An 18,382-nucleotide genomic window follows, 5' to 3' on the forward strand; every position below is an offset into this window, starting at 1 on the left:
CATTATTTTCCTACTTGACTTCAGCTCCCTCACCTAGGAAGTTGTTAAATTTACTTCCAGTGTTCCTCACACATTTTATCCCATTTTATTCTCACATAACCCTGTACGATATGCACTGTTATTATGCTTACTTTTATAGATGAGAAATTTATGCACAGAAGGATTAAGGGATTTTCCTGAAATCCTTCAACTAATTAATGGCCAAGATCCAAGTCTCCTGAGGTCCCGATCCAAGGTTCTTTAGGCATTCTGTCAATAGCCATTAAATTATTACTCCTCTCCCCCATAGAGATGGGCAATAAAATTGAGCCCTGGCTGGAGCCAGTACATCCAGAGAGACCGCAATACCATCTTTGGCATCAGCATACTTGACTCGGAGCAATGGTATTAATACAGTGCTGGATGCATTTTTCAATTTCCAATGGTTCTTGTGGTTCAGATTAAGCTTATTGGCCTTCAAGCTCCACTTCTGGAAACTGCCACCCTGCCAGGCCTGGCACATGATTCATAATTCACACCTTGTCTCCTCCAGCCTATAGATTCAACTACTCAGAGTGCTTCAGAGCTATGGTGATAGGAAGAGGGAGCTTTGAGATTCACTTCTTGAACCTGGGAGCTGGGCAGAGTGACACATTGATTACGAAGTACAGATTTCCAGGCTCGGTTTCTTGTACTACATACATCTAAAACAGTGACCATAAGTCTAAAGAATAAGGAAAGTTCATTATTTCTAACTGGGAAACTCCTTCTCCAGTGACATATTTAACATCAGCCCCTCCATGATCACGAAAAGGAAAGTACCTTCTTGGCATCAGGTAAGATCCAACCCCCAAGGACCAAACAAAATGGTAACCAGTTGCTCCAAATCCCAGGCAACCCCTGCTCTGGATGGATGGAAGATGCAGGTGCAGGCTGAAAAAGAGCCTGTTCACTGGGGACTGGATGAGGAGAAATCAGCCATGTAGCATCTCACTCCTCTCTCCAGCCTAAGTTATTTCCTTTTCAACAGAACACCTGTGTCACCCCAAGCCACATGGCAAGTTCTCCGAGTCAGCATCCTGTAGTAGAGTGGTCTAAGCACCAGGGACTTTGGCCTTGGGAAGGAAATGCATTTCTTTCTTCGTTGGGCTCTTATTATATTTTTTTCTTGCTGGATGATATCCCAGGTATTAACTCTAGCTAAAGAAATCTGGGTAGGTGACAGGCCAATATGAGAAAGATTTGAGGCAGGGGATAGTTGAGAGTAGGCAGTGAAAACTAGTTTGTATTTTATGACCCTCATGGGCCCAGGAACTTTCAACTTTGGAAGCCACTCCCAACCTACATAACAACAAATGTTTTGGGATGCAGCCATGTTTCACGTTAACACTAATTTGTATGTAACTATGAAAGAGGTCTTTTTCGAGATTTATTCAAGAATTCATTATTTAATTCAAGATTTATTAATTTTAATTAAATTTTGAAGGTACTTACTTGAATGTTGTATTTTACAGGCAATAAAATCCTTTCAAGACTTAATTTCCTTATAAGCCTGTGAAAGTCCCCAGGTCCTTGATACTGTGCCCAAGGAGCCCAGTGGGTGCAAAGCCCTGGCTGGGAGAAGGTAGCATGAGATAGGCCATGGAGACAGACACCAGTGACAGGCTGGAAGGGGTAGAGAGCAGTAGCCAACTGATGACCCCATGGAGAAGGAGCTTGAAGTGGCTCTAAGAGTCAGTGGAATCGTCAGTAGATCACAGCTCAGCAGAGCTAGAGACAGAGTCTTCAGTAAAAGGATAATAAAACATTAAAGTGTTCTCTCCTCCTCTGTGCATTCCCTCCCTTTTGAAATCTCTTCTCTTTTCTCCTTTCTATGCAGGCAGGACCAGAAGAAGGGCCAGGCCTCCTCCCACAGAGGAGAGCCCCCCCCCCCCCATCCCTTGGAAGAGCTAAGATGTTCAGGAGGAAACTCCAAATCGAGAGGTAGATGTAACCTCATAATCACTTACCAGTCCATGACTGGGAAATGAGGTAGCACTGCCTTTTTATTCCCAAATCACTATGACATAAGTTCCCATGATTCCAGTTCCTGGAGTCTAGGCCTCGATCTACTTAACAAGTTTCCAAGGATCCTCACTAATTTCTGACCTAGCAAGAGCGATTGGCAGAAGTTTACTCCTGTAAAATTAGGTATTTCCATCTTATTTTCAGAATAAGACTACCCTATATTTGAAATTATAATTTGTAGTGTGTGTGTGAATTTGTGTTCCATTGTATGTTTATGTTATTTAGTCACTTGCTTATAGATTTTATTCATTTATTCATGAGAGACACACAGAGAGAGAGGCAGAGACATAGGCAGAGGGAGAAGCAGGCTCCATGCAGGGAGTCTGATGTGGGACTCGATCCCGGGTCTCCAGGATCACACCCTGGGCCAGAAGGCAGATGCTTAACCTCTGAGCCCCCCAGGCGTCCCCTTAGTCACTTGCTTATCAAAAATTGGAAGTAGGAAACTGATCATGGCAAAGGTGGTGTAGGAGCTTCCTGTGCTGGAGCCTCCTTGTCACCCTGCCACATTACTGGCTTTCTAGCCATACCTTCAGAGGCTCCCCTACTGTATTCAGCTATCCTTTGCTCGTGTCCTTGGCTGCAAGTCCCATTCTGGGCTTGAGGAGGAAACAATGTTCTCCCTTTTGTTAGTCCTTTTGAAAAGTGGACCAGGATTCCTTAGTTCCAGAGATTAGCCTGTAACTTTTAATAATACTTTACTGATGATGAGGGGATAATGGAAGAATAACAGAGAATAGCTCACAATCCTTGCTACTAGTTCTCCCAAGAGTCCATAGGCATAAATAGACCTCAGACACTCTTACAGAGCCAGCGCCCTGTCTGGCTCCCGCCCTGTCTCCACACATCAATCTCCATGCCTCAGAGTTAGGGCCCAACCTGTTACGGGCCTTACAAAGAAAACAGCATCCTTTCCCTCCCAATCTCAGGCTGTCTCATTTTTATTCCAGAAGCAACTTTTTCTTAGGGTGTTTGGCTTTGGGAGTAGACATTCCCCTGGGGTTGTATATCCATCCTAGTGTTTGGTCCGACACCAAAAACTAGGCCAAAAACTCAATAAGAATCTTTAAGTTGGAGAACACATTTTTTTAAAGTATGGCTTAATCAGATTAAGATAAGACCATATGTGGGAGACCAGCAGTCCAGCCCAGTATATCTTAAACCACTTGCCCAAGCTCTTGATCTTACCTCTAGTATGAGGTAAGAAGATCAAGCTTTTTACATCACCGTTGCCATAATCAGTTCCCTACTTCCAAGCTTTTATAAGCAAGTGACTAAATAACTAAATATACAATGAAACACAAATTCACACACACTACAAATTATAATTTAAAATATAGGGTATTCTCATTCTAAATATAGGGGTAGAAATATCTAATTTCACAGAAGTAAAATTCTGTCCATCACTAAACATAGCATTTAGGGGCTGAAGTATCTGCTTTGGGTTATATGAAAGCATTTGAGTTTTGCACCAAAAATCAGAAGAAAAAAAGGATTTGTTTTACATTTGCCTGAGTAAAGGGGCTAACTCAAGTTAACCAAATCAAAAGGTCACACTGCTTTGAAAATAAATTATAGTTTCTATGAGGCATGCATGTTTATAAAATTTTAGATAACATTTTTCTACCTTACAAGGGAAAAAATATTGATGTCAATTTTCCATTAACAATTTTATTATAAAAAGAGAGAGAGACAAACCAAGAAGCAGATTCTTAACTATAGAGAACAAATTGTTGGTTACCAGAGGGGAGGTAGGTGGGGTGACGGGTGAAACAGGTGATGGGGATTAAGGAGTGCATTTGTCGGGATGAGCACTGAATAATGTTTAGAATGGTTGAATCACTATATTATACACCTAAAACTAATACAACACTGTATGTTAACAATGCTGGAACAAAAATTAAAAACTTAACAACGATAAAAAAATATTAATATGCAGTAGGACACTTAGTCCACTTCCATTCTAGGCCTTATGTGGAAATTCTCTATGTGCACTCACTTTTCTATACTTCCTCTTCCTCTTCCTGAAAAATGTAGTGTCCACAAACTAAGATAAGTAGTGAACCTAGATGAGATGGACCAAGGAGACACCTTAGTCTAGAGGGGCAAAAAGAATCCTCTCAACCCACATGTGGGTTGAACCCCCGTGTAACAGGTCCTAGAATTTTCTGGGGACAAACCTCTCTTGGGAAAAAACTCACTATTATAGAAATTGCATCTGGGAAGCATTTGGTGTACATGCCTCCTAGAAACACAAAGCAATGACTGGTGATGGGATGGCAATTTGGAATCCTGGCTAGATGTCTTCCTTCAGAGACTCAATTAATTAGTGGATAGCATTAAAGTAGGCACAGGGTAAGTGGCCGTTCAACAACTAGCCCTTTACTGAGCTAGAGATTGCTTCCCACTTTAAATCAGTCCTGCAGACACCACAAGAACTCAGAAGCCACATCATTTCTTTGAATCCAATAGTGTGGATAACATTCCTACCGCTACCATGTCAGCTACACAATACTTGGGCAGCCATGGGAACCTGTCCCTATATCAGTTGGCCCAGACAAAGCTGTTAACACCAGGACAGCATTTTTACTAATCAGTGAAGTCTATTTCTATTATCTTGTACATCTGGTTAGTGTTCGGGTGGTAAAACCAAAGAATCGGAGGCAGAAGATTTCTCTCATCAAGTCTACATCCAAGGAAATGATCGTGTGTCTACAGTAACATCCTGAAAGGCATGCTACTGATAAGTTGTAAAAAAAGGTCTTTTGTTAAGATACTTTCCTCTACAAGAGCTGTAAGGAGCTGATGGCTGACGGGAGACACTTTATGCAGTCCCCCTAAGGTCTTACCTTGCTATCAGACTGAAAAGTTGATACCGTGAGTGGAAGACTAATGTGCAAAACCCCACCCTGAGGCAGCAAAGGACCTAAGTGGATCTTTCTTTCAATTCTTGAATGTAGAGGATATTAGTTCAGCCATTAGTTTTCTTTATATGCTTTGGAATGTGGGTTTGCAAACTCACCTTGAGTGAGAGGTAAACATTTTCTCTCTGTGTCTCTGTCTCTGTCTCTATCTCCCTCTCGACCCCTCTCCCTCCTCTACATCATCATGGCTTCCACTCAGCAGCTCAGGCCTCCTAGTCTAGAACTAGGGGACTTGATGACTTGGGGCTTTGAATGAAGCCCTTGTCCCTCAAAGACACTGGAGATCTCAGAGATGTAAGCAAAGCATTTTGGTTTAAGTGCTAATCACAAGGTAGTGTTCACATCCTCACATCTCCCACTCCCTGGGCACACGGTGATTAGCACAAGCCAGTAGCTGGGAACAGCTTCCATTAGCAGCCCCCATTCACGAGCGGGTGAATCATGTTCACCTCTCACTTCAAGCACTGAGGTGGCTCTGGTCCCGCCTGTGTGAATTGGAAAGGGTATTTTTACTCTGTTACCACTTTAAACATATTCATAGCTTGCCTGCTGCCTGACTTGACGTCCAGCAGACACATGGCTGTAGTCCCTCCCCAGGCTATTTTGCAAATCTCATTCCCTGAGATATTAAAAAGATTTCTTTTTTTTTTAAGATTTATTTATTTATTCAGAGAGAGAGAGAGAGGCAGAGACACAGGCAGAGAGAGAAGCAGGCTCCATGCAGAGAGCCCGACATGGGACTCCATCCCAGGTCTCCAGGATCACATCCCGGGCTGCAGGAGGCGCTAAACCACTGCACCAACAGGGCTGTCCAAAAAGATTTCTTATTTTAAGACATGGCTAAATAGTTTTAGTTTAGCCTATTCTATTTTATTCATCATTTTATGTGTTTAAAGTATAGATGTGAATGGGGTGTATATTAGTCACCATCACAGAGCACTACGGACCGAGTGGCTTCAACAACAAAAATTTATTTTCTCACAGTCCTAGAAGTTCAAGGCTAGAAGTACAACGTGTTAACAGGGTGTTCTGAGGCCTCTCTCTTTGGCCTGTAGACGACCATGTTTCCCCTGTGCTTTCATGTGGTCTTCCCTCTATACCTGTGGTTCTCCATTTCCTCTTCTTATAAGGACACAAAAATCATATGGAATTATAGCTCACCCTAGTGACCCCATTTTAACTTCATGACCTCTTTGAAGACCCTATTTCTCAAAACAGTTACATTCCAAGGTACTAGGGGTTAGGAATTCAACATATGAAACTGAAAGAGGGGGTACAATTCAGCCCATGAGAGGCGATGGGGGGCAGGATTAAACTGTGAACTCAGAATGCCTTCTTTACCAGCCTTCCTGGCAAAGGCTTTTGCACCATCCCCCAACTCTGCAGAGTGGAGACCTCTCAGTAAAGTACACCCTACCACCTCACAGCCCAGATGCCCTCAAGCAGCAGCCATGTATGCCCTCAGGGATACAGTCACCTCAGTGGTGTTGGCATAGGACTTTGTAAGAAAACATTGCCAATATTCCGTACTCAGGCTCCAACACGGCAAGAGCCAAGCTTCCTTTGACATGGTGGGCCCATGGAGGATTGAGATGATGCCAGATAGTGCACTCATCCAACACTCAGAACAAGGCACTTTGACTAGGTTATAAATTCTGAGTTTGCTTGTCATTTCAGATTGTTACTGTGGCTGTCTGAAGATGAGGTCTTTAAAGAGAAGAGTTCGTTAAAATGAGGTCATGGGGTGGGGGTGGGGGGGTGGGGCAGTGGCCTTAACAAGAAGAGGAGATTGGGACACGGATATGCATGCATTAGGACAGGGAACATGTAAAGACTCCAGGAAAAGATGGACATCTGCAAGCCTAAAAGAGAGGTTTCTGAGGGCAACAACCCTCCTGACAGCTGGATCTTAAACTTCTGGCTTCTAGGACTGTGAGAAAATAAATTTGTGTTTAATCCATCCAAGCTGTGGTACTTTGTTGTGGCAGTTCTAGCAAATGAATACAGCCACTAACCTGAGGGGATCCACTACTTTTACAGCAAATCTGCTATTTGTCCCAGAGGGAGACTTTGCCTCATCTCTTAAAGTCGTTCTCTGCAAACACAACCTTGAGAAATAGCCCAGCCTTGAGAAATAACCTGAGGGCCTTGCAGTAGACAGGTAAGAGCGTAAAGGCTCATAGAGCACTCTCTCTCCCAACAAGGTGGTGAGCATGCATCTTGCAACATCTCATCTGAGAAATCTCAAAGACTACATTGTTGAGCTAGAAAATTCAATTACACAAATATCCTCATTAGCCTGTGGAACCCAACTGTAAAATTTAGATCTCTCACTTATGAAGGATTGGCACAGGTGAGTAGCAGAATGTCTTCAAATATGTCACATCAAAAGTCTTGGTCCTTGGGGAAACAGTAGTTGAGAACCACTGGTGGCAGTGCTTGTGTATGGCAGATTGTCAGAAAATAACAAGGCTATGTTTACAACCTATTTTATTTGCTTTAATACATAATGATAGGGCAGCCCGGGTGGCTCAGTGGTTTGGCGCTGCCTTCAACCCAGGGCCTGATCCTAGAGACCTAGGATCAAGTCCCGCATCGGGCTCCCTGCGTGGAGCCTGCTTCTCCCTCTGCCTGTGTCTCTGCCTCTCTCTCTCTGTGCCTCTCATGAATAAATAAATAATCTTTAAAAAATAATAATATTACATAATGATTTTGCCCTTTGAAGAAAAATGCAGGAAGTAGGTAGAGTGAATAGTGTGGTGGCCTCGTCATGTGTCAACCTGGCTAGGCTAAACTACACTCCCCAGAATTCCTTTCCCTGTAAGCAGAACAAGCTTAATGAACTATGCAAACAATGCAATCGCACAGAGACATCTTCTCAGAAGGAGAACCCATGCAAGGGTTTAAGGCTCTGTGTTGAAATTCTTACTAGGTTCATCTCTGAATTTGTATTTTATAAGTGAAGCCCGGTAGGATAGTGGTAGATGTTCTAGAGCCTTGCAGACTTGGCTCACACGTGTTCTCACTCCCTCACTGCCTCCCTGCCTCCCTGGGACTCCCCTTCTCCATCACATAGCCTGCTGCCACCCAAGGTGGAGTCCAGGATAAGGGGCAGGGAGGGTGGGAGCATTAAATAGTGAACAATGAACACCATGACATATCCAGAAAAAGGCTGTGAAAGAAAGAAAGTGTTTCTGCTCTTTTGACCAAGGGGCTCCACACTTTCAGTTTGCACTGCCCCACACATGTATACTTCATGTACATGATGAAAAGGACATACCATGAAAAGACATACCTGCACACGATTAAGAGCATGGGGCAGTAGGGGGGCTTGCAGGTTCTTCTGCAGCTTATCCAGGTTCTGGACTCCACGATGAAAGACACCAGCTTTTTCCTACATGACATACACATCATAGACATGAAGAACTGACCTGAGTTCCAGTATGTGCTTAGAGCTTCCTATTTGTCCTCATTCTTCTCCACTCTATATCCATCTTCCCCCCTAGACTGCCCACCTGGTAGACTTTGGGCTCCAGCATCCAACACAATGGTACTGGCTGACCAGCTACTATATTGATGTAAAGTTAAATGCCTGTAATGACAAATCTCACACACCCTATCTCCTACTGGTCCCACTTCTCCCCCAGAACTATGACTAATAAGTATGGAAAATTCTCTAAACCCCAGAATAGGTTGGGGAAATAGAACTACATCTGTAAAAATAAAAACAGAAAATAACATAATGTAGTGAAATAATATCTTATATTTGCACAGTCTTTTGCAATTAGCCTACATTGTCTTATTTGGTCATCACCACAAGCCCTATGCAGTAGGTGAGGAGAACCAATATAATTTCCATTTTACAGATGGAAGTGAGATGTCAAGGATTAAATGTCTTCACCAATGTCATAATTAGAAAGTGGCAGAGTTGGAACTGGTCTTCTAATGTCTTTCCCAGTGCACTCCCATTGACCTAGAGAGGCTTCTAAATATGACGTAATAAGATTGGCTACGAAGTTCACATCTTCAGTGGATTGAGATCCATTTCAATCAGGAGGTGAGGTTTCTGGGTCTCAATTATGTAATTATATTTTTCTCCCTGCACATTAAATAAGCAGACTGTAAATCATTCTGTTCACACCTTTACACCCGTCTCTACTGCCCATGCCCTCACCTTGAAGCACAAAGCTCTAGAAACTCTCACTCAACACTCAACAGTCCAGCTTCCAATCTCAGAAAATAGAAAGGACATTCCAGATAACTGCAAGTGTTTCTAAAATGAATTGCTATTTTTTAATGCTCGTAGACAGAAGTTTTATAGATAACAGAGATGGGAGCCGTTCTCGTCATTATAATTCATGCATCTGATACATCAAAGTGAGGTTTGGCAATTGTTTTATGGTTGTGGAAAAAAAATGAGCTTTATTTCAAACAAATCATCAAAATTCCACAATAGACTACAAAAGTAAGTGAGACTTTGTTTTTCTATTTTTACTAACCACAAAAATGAGACATAAGTCATTCTATTAAAGGCTTTGAGCTATATCCATATAATGAATACACTAGCACTGTGCAAAATCCAGAGAAAATGCAAATTTGTACCATTTGTCAACAATTGCAAAATCAGCCCAAATAAGGTTTTTGGTTTTATAGTCTTCCCTCATGGGAGAGTGCAACAGTTGAAATTATAGGGGGAAGAATCAAATTGTCTCTAATGAATTCTGTTCCTCTCGTAGGATCTTAGAAATGCAGAAATCATGACTGTGTTCTCCATAACCACCAGCAGCACTTCCGAAAGAGAACCAGCCCCACTGCAGCCCACCACCCATGCTATACCCATCCATATCAAATATCCCCAAGATCCACAGGCACAGGAGCCACCTGGACCAGAGCTCTCAAACTGCCTGGTCTCCTCCTCTGAACTACTCCAGTTCATGTTCACTTACTGGCCTCATTAGAAGATGAAGATGGCTTCATTCTTTGGACCTCGACAGGGGAAGCACAGGTCTGCTCCAAGGGGCCCCCATTTGTCCATCAGTTCACTCTTCTTATTTATTAAGACTTCATGCCAGTCATTGTGCTTGGGCTGAGGACTTAGTGGTGAAAAAGACAAATGCAAACCCCCTCATGCAAACCTCTGTGTACAGTGCAGTACAGGATGCAGATGTTAAGCACAACTCCTTTGGATAAATGGGCCACTGCCAACTGAAGTACACAGGCACTGGGAAGGACAGGTTTTTGCTGCTGGCAGGTATGTAATACAGAAGCCTCACCTCATTCAGGGGCTCAGACAAGGCCTCCCTAAGAAAGAGGCATTTGTGTTGATTCTGAAGGAGAAACAGATGAGGGGATGAGGATGTGCTGAGGATTTCTAGAGGAAGGAACACAAGTCTGATGTGGGGTCCCAGTGGAAGCCCTGATCCTACCAGGTAAGAAGAAGCAGTAGGTTCCAGACTGAGGAGATTATAGTCCTGGGCAAGAAATAAGAAATGGAGGTGGGGGAAAAATAAGAGCCTTGCAGAGGGTAATTTTCATTTACCTTCAGGCTAGCCCTGCACCTGTAATTAAGTAATCTGTGTTGTGAAGGAAGGAGGGGTGAGGCAGGGAAGAAGACTAATGGAGAAACTCTGTCCCTAGGTAGGCAACAACAAGAGCCCAGAATAGTACTTCTAGTAGTAGAAGTTTATCCTGCTGCCCCCTTAAATACTCTCTTCTAGTTCCCAGGGCTCCTGCTCTTTCCTCAGAGCCTCTTACACTCTCCAGCATCTTCCTGCTGCTCGGGCCTGCCCCTCCTATCCCTTCCTGTGTCAACACACCAATACCTCTAGCTTGGTATCAGGAGAAATGTGATTATCTGATTTAAGTAATGAACTTGGAGGTGTCAATGGCTAAGAGATATGTTTCCCTTAGAGCTTACTAACTAATGGATTTCCTGAAGGAGGCTAATTTTCTGAATAGAAGAAGCTTCCATGTATGTTTGAAGAACTGGGACCAGCAAGTTTGTACTGACCTTTGGAAAATGACCTCCTTCAATTTCACATTAATAAACTGGAGACTTCAGGAAACAAAGGGCAGGAGAGAGAAAAAAGGGGACCAAACATCAGTCCCCAGGAGTGGTCCCTGCCTCTCCCTGCAGTGATGGGGTCCAGATGGAGAGCAGTGGAGAGGCCTGTGTGTCTTTATGAATGGTCAGAAGCTCTCTCTCGAAGACAAGCTATTCAGAATGTTAAAAAGGTATGAAAAAATAGACCACCACTTCTCAGAGTCGCTACTCATATCTTGAAGGTTTCTTTCTGTCCTGGTATTAAATCAACACAAGTATATTAAGGGAAAAAAATGTGTTATGCATGTGTGTGTGTTTGTAGATTTCTCATGAGTTGCTAAATCTTTAGAAAATCAATAAGATTCCAAAGAATTTTATCTAATAAAACTGTGTCAACATTATTACAAACAAAAATCTTACTTGACACTCGAAAAATTCCATCAGGTAGGGATTATTATCATCTCCACATTTTAGGGAAACTGGAACACAATAATGCTCAGTAATTTTCCCCAAGAATAAAAAATAATTATGGTTAAACATCTAAAGGAAGACTTTTTTCCCTCATTCTAAAAGTTTAAAAATGTATTTATTTGATACATTTTATATGACTGCCTATTTTGTAGAAAATAAGATAGAATTCAAGAGATGCATATTAGTCCAAATTTATGTAATATTTCTAAACCATCAAAGTACTATTTTTATTTTTTAAAAAATACTAAATAGGATATAAAAGAAAAGTGATTGGTGTAATTGTTCTGAGCCTTTGAATAATATATGTGCTGCCATTTAGCTCAGTCTCTGCCCTGACCTAGTAAACTTAATATTTACAGTGCTGGAGGGATGGTCCATTAGAGGCTTGATTTGTTTGCTAGGGCTGCCATAACAAAGAACCACACGTTGAACATTGAACGGCTCAAACAACAGAAATTTATTTCCTCACAGTCTGGGTAGCTAGAAGTTTGAGATCAAAGTGTTGACAGAGTTAGTCTCTTCCTAGGCCTCTCTCTTTGACTTTTATGTGACCATTTTCTCCACGTGTCTTCACACGGTCTTCTCTCTGCACCTGTGTTCAAATTTCCTCTTCTAATAGGGAGACCAGTCCTCCTGGATCAAGGCCCATCCTAATAATCTCATTTTAACTTAATTACTTCTTGAAAAACCCTATCCCGAGGACAGTCACAGTCTGAGGTGCTGGGGGATAGGACTTCAACCTATGAGTTAGAAGGGGATACAATACAGTTCAGCCCAGAACAGAAGCAGTGACACATGAATTATGAAGAAGCCACTCAAATAGACAGGAACACAGCTAAGGAGCTAGGAGAGCAACCTGGGCAGAAACCCACCACTAGATGCACTAGAGGTGCCCTGTTCCTGAAGAGACCGAGCCCAAAGGGCGGGAGACAAAGCTCAGAAGAATCATCCAACTTCACTACCTTCTGAATGAGAGAAAAAATGCTTTATGGTTACAGCTAGGATAAACCTGGCTGCAACTCATGCTTCCTTCCCCTAGTTGTGGTCTTAAGTCGTTATTGGATCCTCTTGGGTTAGATGGGGGTTCAAATATGAAGGCACAAGGTGATTTTGGAAATCAACAAGCCCAGTTCTACCCCTAAGCCTTTGAGAGGATACTGCTTGGTTATATAGGCAGGAGCCAATTCAGTACTTTCTCTTGAATTGTTAATACAGTTCTCCTCACAAACAAATACAGCACGGCTTGTCTAACAAAAGTAAACAAGGATTAATCCTAAAAGTCAGAAATCTGTGGGTTGTTTTATTTGCTTTTTAAATGAACTACCCATTTTAACTTTCAGTGCTCTTTAAAATATTTGCCAACTTACTCTGCATGAAATGTGTTTTACTTTTATAATTGAAAAGAAAACTTTTAAACAATTACAACATCTTTCTAAAAGTTCTTTCTTGGGGACAAAAGTCTTCAATTTTTGTTGTTTTAATTTGCTCAGTAATTTTTACTTTCCCTAATTAAATAAGTATGATCCTAAATAGGGTAAAACAAATTTTTGGTGAGTGAATCACATGTTCCCATTATAACTTCAGAGGAGTGTCTATAAGGGAACTAATTCGGGGGCCACAAGCAATGTAAACTTCATTCTGCAAATGTCCCTCCTCTTGTCAACTGCAAACATTGCCATTATTTGAAAGAGGAAGACATTACCGCACACACTGTGATCAGCATGAGACAAACACCAGAATCCCTCTCCTGAAGAAATTTTACTTTTAATGAACTGATTTTGTAGTTTTCCACACAAAAAGGGGGAAAATACTTACTATACATGCATTTGTCTGAGAGAGAAGAACCTTGTATCTCAACACAGAGTCCCCAATTCATAATAATTTGACTTAAGACTTTTTGACCTTATCATGGTGCAAAAGCCATATCCATTCAGTACTTCAAATTCTGAATTTTCACCTTTTCCTGAGCTAGCTATATGTGGTATGATACACTCTTGTGATGCTGGACAGCGGCAACAAGCCGCAGCTCTGGTCAGCCACTCCATCACAAGGGTAAACAACCCAGATGCTTATAACCATTCTGTCCCCATACAACCATTCTGTTTTCCACTTTCAGTACAATATGGAATAAATTACATGAGATATCCAACACTCTATTATAAAATAGGCTTGTGTTAGATGATCTCGCCCAACTGTAGGCGAAGTGTTCTGAGCACATTTAAGGCAGGCTAGGCTAAAGCATGACATTCAGTAGGTTAGGTTATTAAATATATTTTCAAATTACCATGGAATATTGAGATGCAACCCCATTGTAAGGTGAGGAATATCTGTATATGAAGAACTTCTAAAAACCAATAATAAGTAGACCAACAACCCGATTAAAAAAAAAAAACACGAACAAAGCCTGCAGCAGTTAGTTCACACACACACACAAAAAATATACAAGTGGCCAACAAACACTCAATAATATGCCAAACACCAGTAATCATCAAATAAATACAAATTAAAACCCTGGCGATCTACTATTTCATATCCGCTGTAATAGCTGAAGACAACACCTGCTGGCAAGGATGCAGAACAACTACAGCTCTCAGACATTCATGATGTGAAATGTGTACATCAACCTTGGAAAACTGTTTGGCGGTTTATTATTAAACTAAATATAGTTCATGACTTAGCAAGTGCAATCTTAGTATTCTGGGAGCGATGAAAAATTTTGTTCACAGAAGCCTTATACAATACTGTTTATAGCAGCTTTATTTGATAACTCCACATTGAAAGCAACCCCAATGTCTAACAATAAAAGAATGGAAAAACAAATTGTGGTGTATTCAGATAATATAATACTACACAGAATAAGGAATGAACTACCGATAACACAACAATGTGGATATATCTTAAAAACAGTGCACTGTGCAAAACAGGCCAGACACAGAACAGTGCATCCTGTTTGGTTCCATTTATATGAAGCTCAAGAACCAGCAAAACTAAACTATGGAGAAAGAACTCAGAACAATGGTGTCTGTGGGGTGAGGCTTGACTGGAAGAAGATAAGGTAGTAAGGGTGGTAAGTATGCAGATGCATAATTCTTACCCAAACTCACTGAACCAGGCACTTAAGATCTTTGATTCTATTGTATATAAACGTTATTGCCATTAAAATCTTACAAAGAGTTCTTAAATAAAAGTCACTTTGCAGTTTTCCAATATTTCATATATCCCCCATTGCACAATTTTCATTTGCAACTTATAGGACTTGACCACTGGCTGCTCACGTGCCTCCTGTACATGGTGACACAACCCTTCCAGGGAGGGAAAAGGGAAATGGCACAAGTGAGCCCACCCCAGGGCAGGGCCTTTTCTGTGTACAAGGCCATACACAACATGGGATGTGACAAAGAGATTAAAATCCTAAGACCCTCTCTAAGAGCCAGTGTGCCCTTAGAAGAGGTACCAGAGTGAGGTGGAAAGAGCAGAGGCATGTGAGCCACTCAGACCAGAGTTAAAGTCCCAGCTCAGGCATTCACCAGATTTGAGCAGGTTACTTAGCATCTCTGAATCTCTCTGTTCCTTCATTTGTAAGAACTGACTATTTTGCAAAACCCAACACCATGTTAATAATGTGCCTAGCTTGGACCTTTGCACATCGTAGGCCCTTGATAAAGTCCAGCTGCCACCGGTCAGTCAGCCCCTGAAAGGAACCAAGACCGTCTGACACACAGTAGGTTTTCAATAAATATTTAATAAATGAGTGAACAGCTTGAGAAAGTTCTATTTTCTTTAATTCCTATAAGAAAATTCTAGGAGATGGAACCAAGAAGCAGGTGGATGGTCAAACAGCAAGTACTGTAGCCTTATCTCGGCATTCCTCCTGTCCTTGATCTGAAACCCTTGGGATCGGATGTGTTTCAGAATTCAGAATTTTTTGGATATTCTATACACCATACACGTGTAGCCTACCTGGTAGACTGGGACGCACCCCACATCAAACGCATTAATATTTCCACAACAGCTTACAAATATTCATTAAATGGCATACATGAAGACAAAAGCAGTCTCATATCAGTTTAAGTTCAGTTTCGACACCAAATAAATTTGTTTAAAAATAACAAAGTGACCATCATTTGATGGTAAAGCTGTTAGTGTTGCAGAATATCTGGAAACCCTGGATTGGGTAACATTCAGCTGACACCTTCATAGTACCAGGCACTCTGGCCTAAGCACTCTGTATATACAGACCCATTTGCTCTTCACAACAACCCTAAAAAAGTAAGTAATATTATTTTTCCGTTTTACTGACAAGGGAACGGAGGCACAGGCAGGGTAAGTAATCTGCCCAAGGTCAGGTCATATACTTCACCCTGGAGCCTTTATTCTCGATCACTCTCCTTGAACCCCTCAATCTCCCCCTTTGTCGGTACATGCAATGTGGGCTTTAAGGAAGTTGCCATCCTTGCTCCCTCCCCTCAGGCCCTGAAACCAAAAGTTACTAAAGAAAATTGGTACTGAAACTTCTATCCTCTCCATCCTCCACTCAGAAAACTGAAAGTTATTGAAAAAAAGTGACTTTAAAAGATCTGCTGTCCTTTAACACACTCAAAAAAAAAAAAAAAAAAGATATTCTGATTTGCCTGTGCCTATCCAACTAAGCCATCAGCAAGAAATCCGGCTTTAACTTTTTTCCAAGCAGGTTACTAATAGAAGGACGTGTTCATAAAAGGTTTAGCCAGCAGTGTGACTTGCAGAAGAAACGCCAAAAGCCTACAAAGCAGAATAACATTCCCTCAGCAGCCACCGGGTCATTAAGAAAATACAAATTTATGGGTAGCCCAGCCACCTTATCAAGGGAAAACAATATAAAAAGATCACAGCTCTGAGGGGGAAAGACTAGAACCTACTCCACAGAAGAGAAGAAAGCTCCTGCATCAATCATGCAGCCCGCCCAGCGTTAACAACTTCTAAACAGTGAAGGTGAAAGAACATTTGTTTGCCAAAAGGTCACTTTACCGATTCAAAAGGGGCAAAGTTTAGGAGCACATGTTGGAAATTTTGCCTCAGTGTGCATGTTATTTTACCCTGGGGCACAGTTTGCCTATGAAACAAGGTTGGTGGTGGAGGCAATTAGCCCGGCAGCGAATCAGTGTCATTATGCTGAAACTTTTCAGGAAACCATCCCAATCTAGAGTAACTGTGCTTCAACACTGGGTTTGCTTCTCACGGAATACACCAAGCCCTGAGGATGTACCCTTGGGAATGACACATCCCCACAGTCCGTATTTACCGAATCTCTAAGGTACTTACCCTACAGACTGTGCTTGGGAACACTTGTTAAACTCAATTGCCTCCCTACAAATGGTTTAAAATCTTATTTGGGAGAAATAAACAGTATAATCACGTAAGGTACAGAAAACATATATGGATGTAAGAATTGGCAAAAGGTTTTGTGAAGGTTTCAGCTTTGTGAAACCTTCTCTATTTCTCTGTTTCTCTTTCTCTATTTTATATACAACTCAAGTTACAACTTCATTCCAACCTCACTGAACTCTCAGAAAATAACTGAACTTACTCAGGTCAAGTAGTTTCAATTTCCAAACAGTAATGTTTGTCAGAAACAATTTCTCTACTCCTTACACTGTCGCAACACATAATTGCAAGCAATTCGTAGATAGGGGGCAGAGCAAACAGGAATGCAGGTCTTACTCAACAAGTGGTTGTTCAATTAAGTTGAAATCCTGTTCAACTACACTCAGTGTAGAGGGTTCTGTTCATGAATCTTAAGTGGGAATGATTCACTAACCACCAGTGACTCTTGTGCTTTTACACTTTAAAGAAACATTCCCCTCAAAACAACCTGCATTCGTTCCTATGGGAAAGCTTTGGACTTCACAACCTTGACTTCTAAGTGAACCTTTGATGCCCCACAAAATGTGAAGTTGCGACTGTTAAAGGTAACTTGTTTTTTAGTTTGAGCCTGCCCCTAAATGGAATGCCACCCAAAGATTTTCTGCTGTCTCAGATATGTTTTGAAGGAGAGCATGGAAAGGCAGTGAGACATGGAGAGAAGAACACTGGTTAGAAGCTGAAGGTGAGTTGGGCAGAGGACAAGGAAGCCGCCAGCCCCCCAGTCCCAGCCCCACCTCATAAGGGGTGGGGAACAACTTTCACCCTAAGAAATTCAGGCTCCTTAAGAGCTCAGGCTGACTGAAATAAAGAAAGTTCCATTATCTCACTCTGAGGGGACCCAGCCTTCCTTAATTGTTTCCCATGCAAAGCCAACTAGGTGTGAATACATTGATATGAGATGTCAGGCCATGAACTTCATGTTCTCGCAATATTTCTTCAGTAATCAGTTAGTTTGGTAGTTGGTTAGTCAGTTAACTAAAAAAAATTAAGTAGCAAAGTTATTTTTTTAATTTTCACAAACTCTAACCAAATTCTTATCACATTTAACATCTGTCTAACCTAGATATGAGCTAAAGTCAACCAAATCTTTAAGGGAGTAAGTGAAAAGGGCCTAAGATCCATCCTATGTCCAAAACAAAAGAAAAGAAGAAAGAGAGAAAAAAATCAAATTCCTCTCATCTTGCCTGCCCCTTATGAAGTCTTTTCCCCTTCGGTTCCTCCTCTTTTCCAATTCAATTACTGTCTTAACTCATCAAATATTTACAAGGAGCCTCGTATATGCCTGTTGGGCAGCAGAATCTCTATGTGAACACAACAGGTGCAGTGCTCCCACCTTATGGTATGGTGAGGACCACGGGCCTCAAACAGGACATTCACCCCCTGTGGGGCTCATAAAGGAACAATAGAAACAGGTAGAGGCTCATAATCAGCCCCTGTAGGAAAAAAGAAAACCAGAGTGGATGATTTTTCCACTGAAAGGAATGCTGCCATTCAG

The sequence above is a fragment of the Canis lupus genome, chromosome 2, assembly GCF_048164855.1.
Source record: "Canis lupus baileyi chromosome 2, mCanLup2.hap1, whole genome shotgun sequence".
Taxonomy (NCBI): domain Eukaryota; kingdom Metazoa; phylum Chordata; class Mammalia; order Carnivora; family Canidae; genus Canis; species Canis lupus.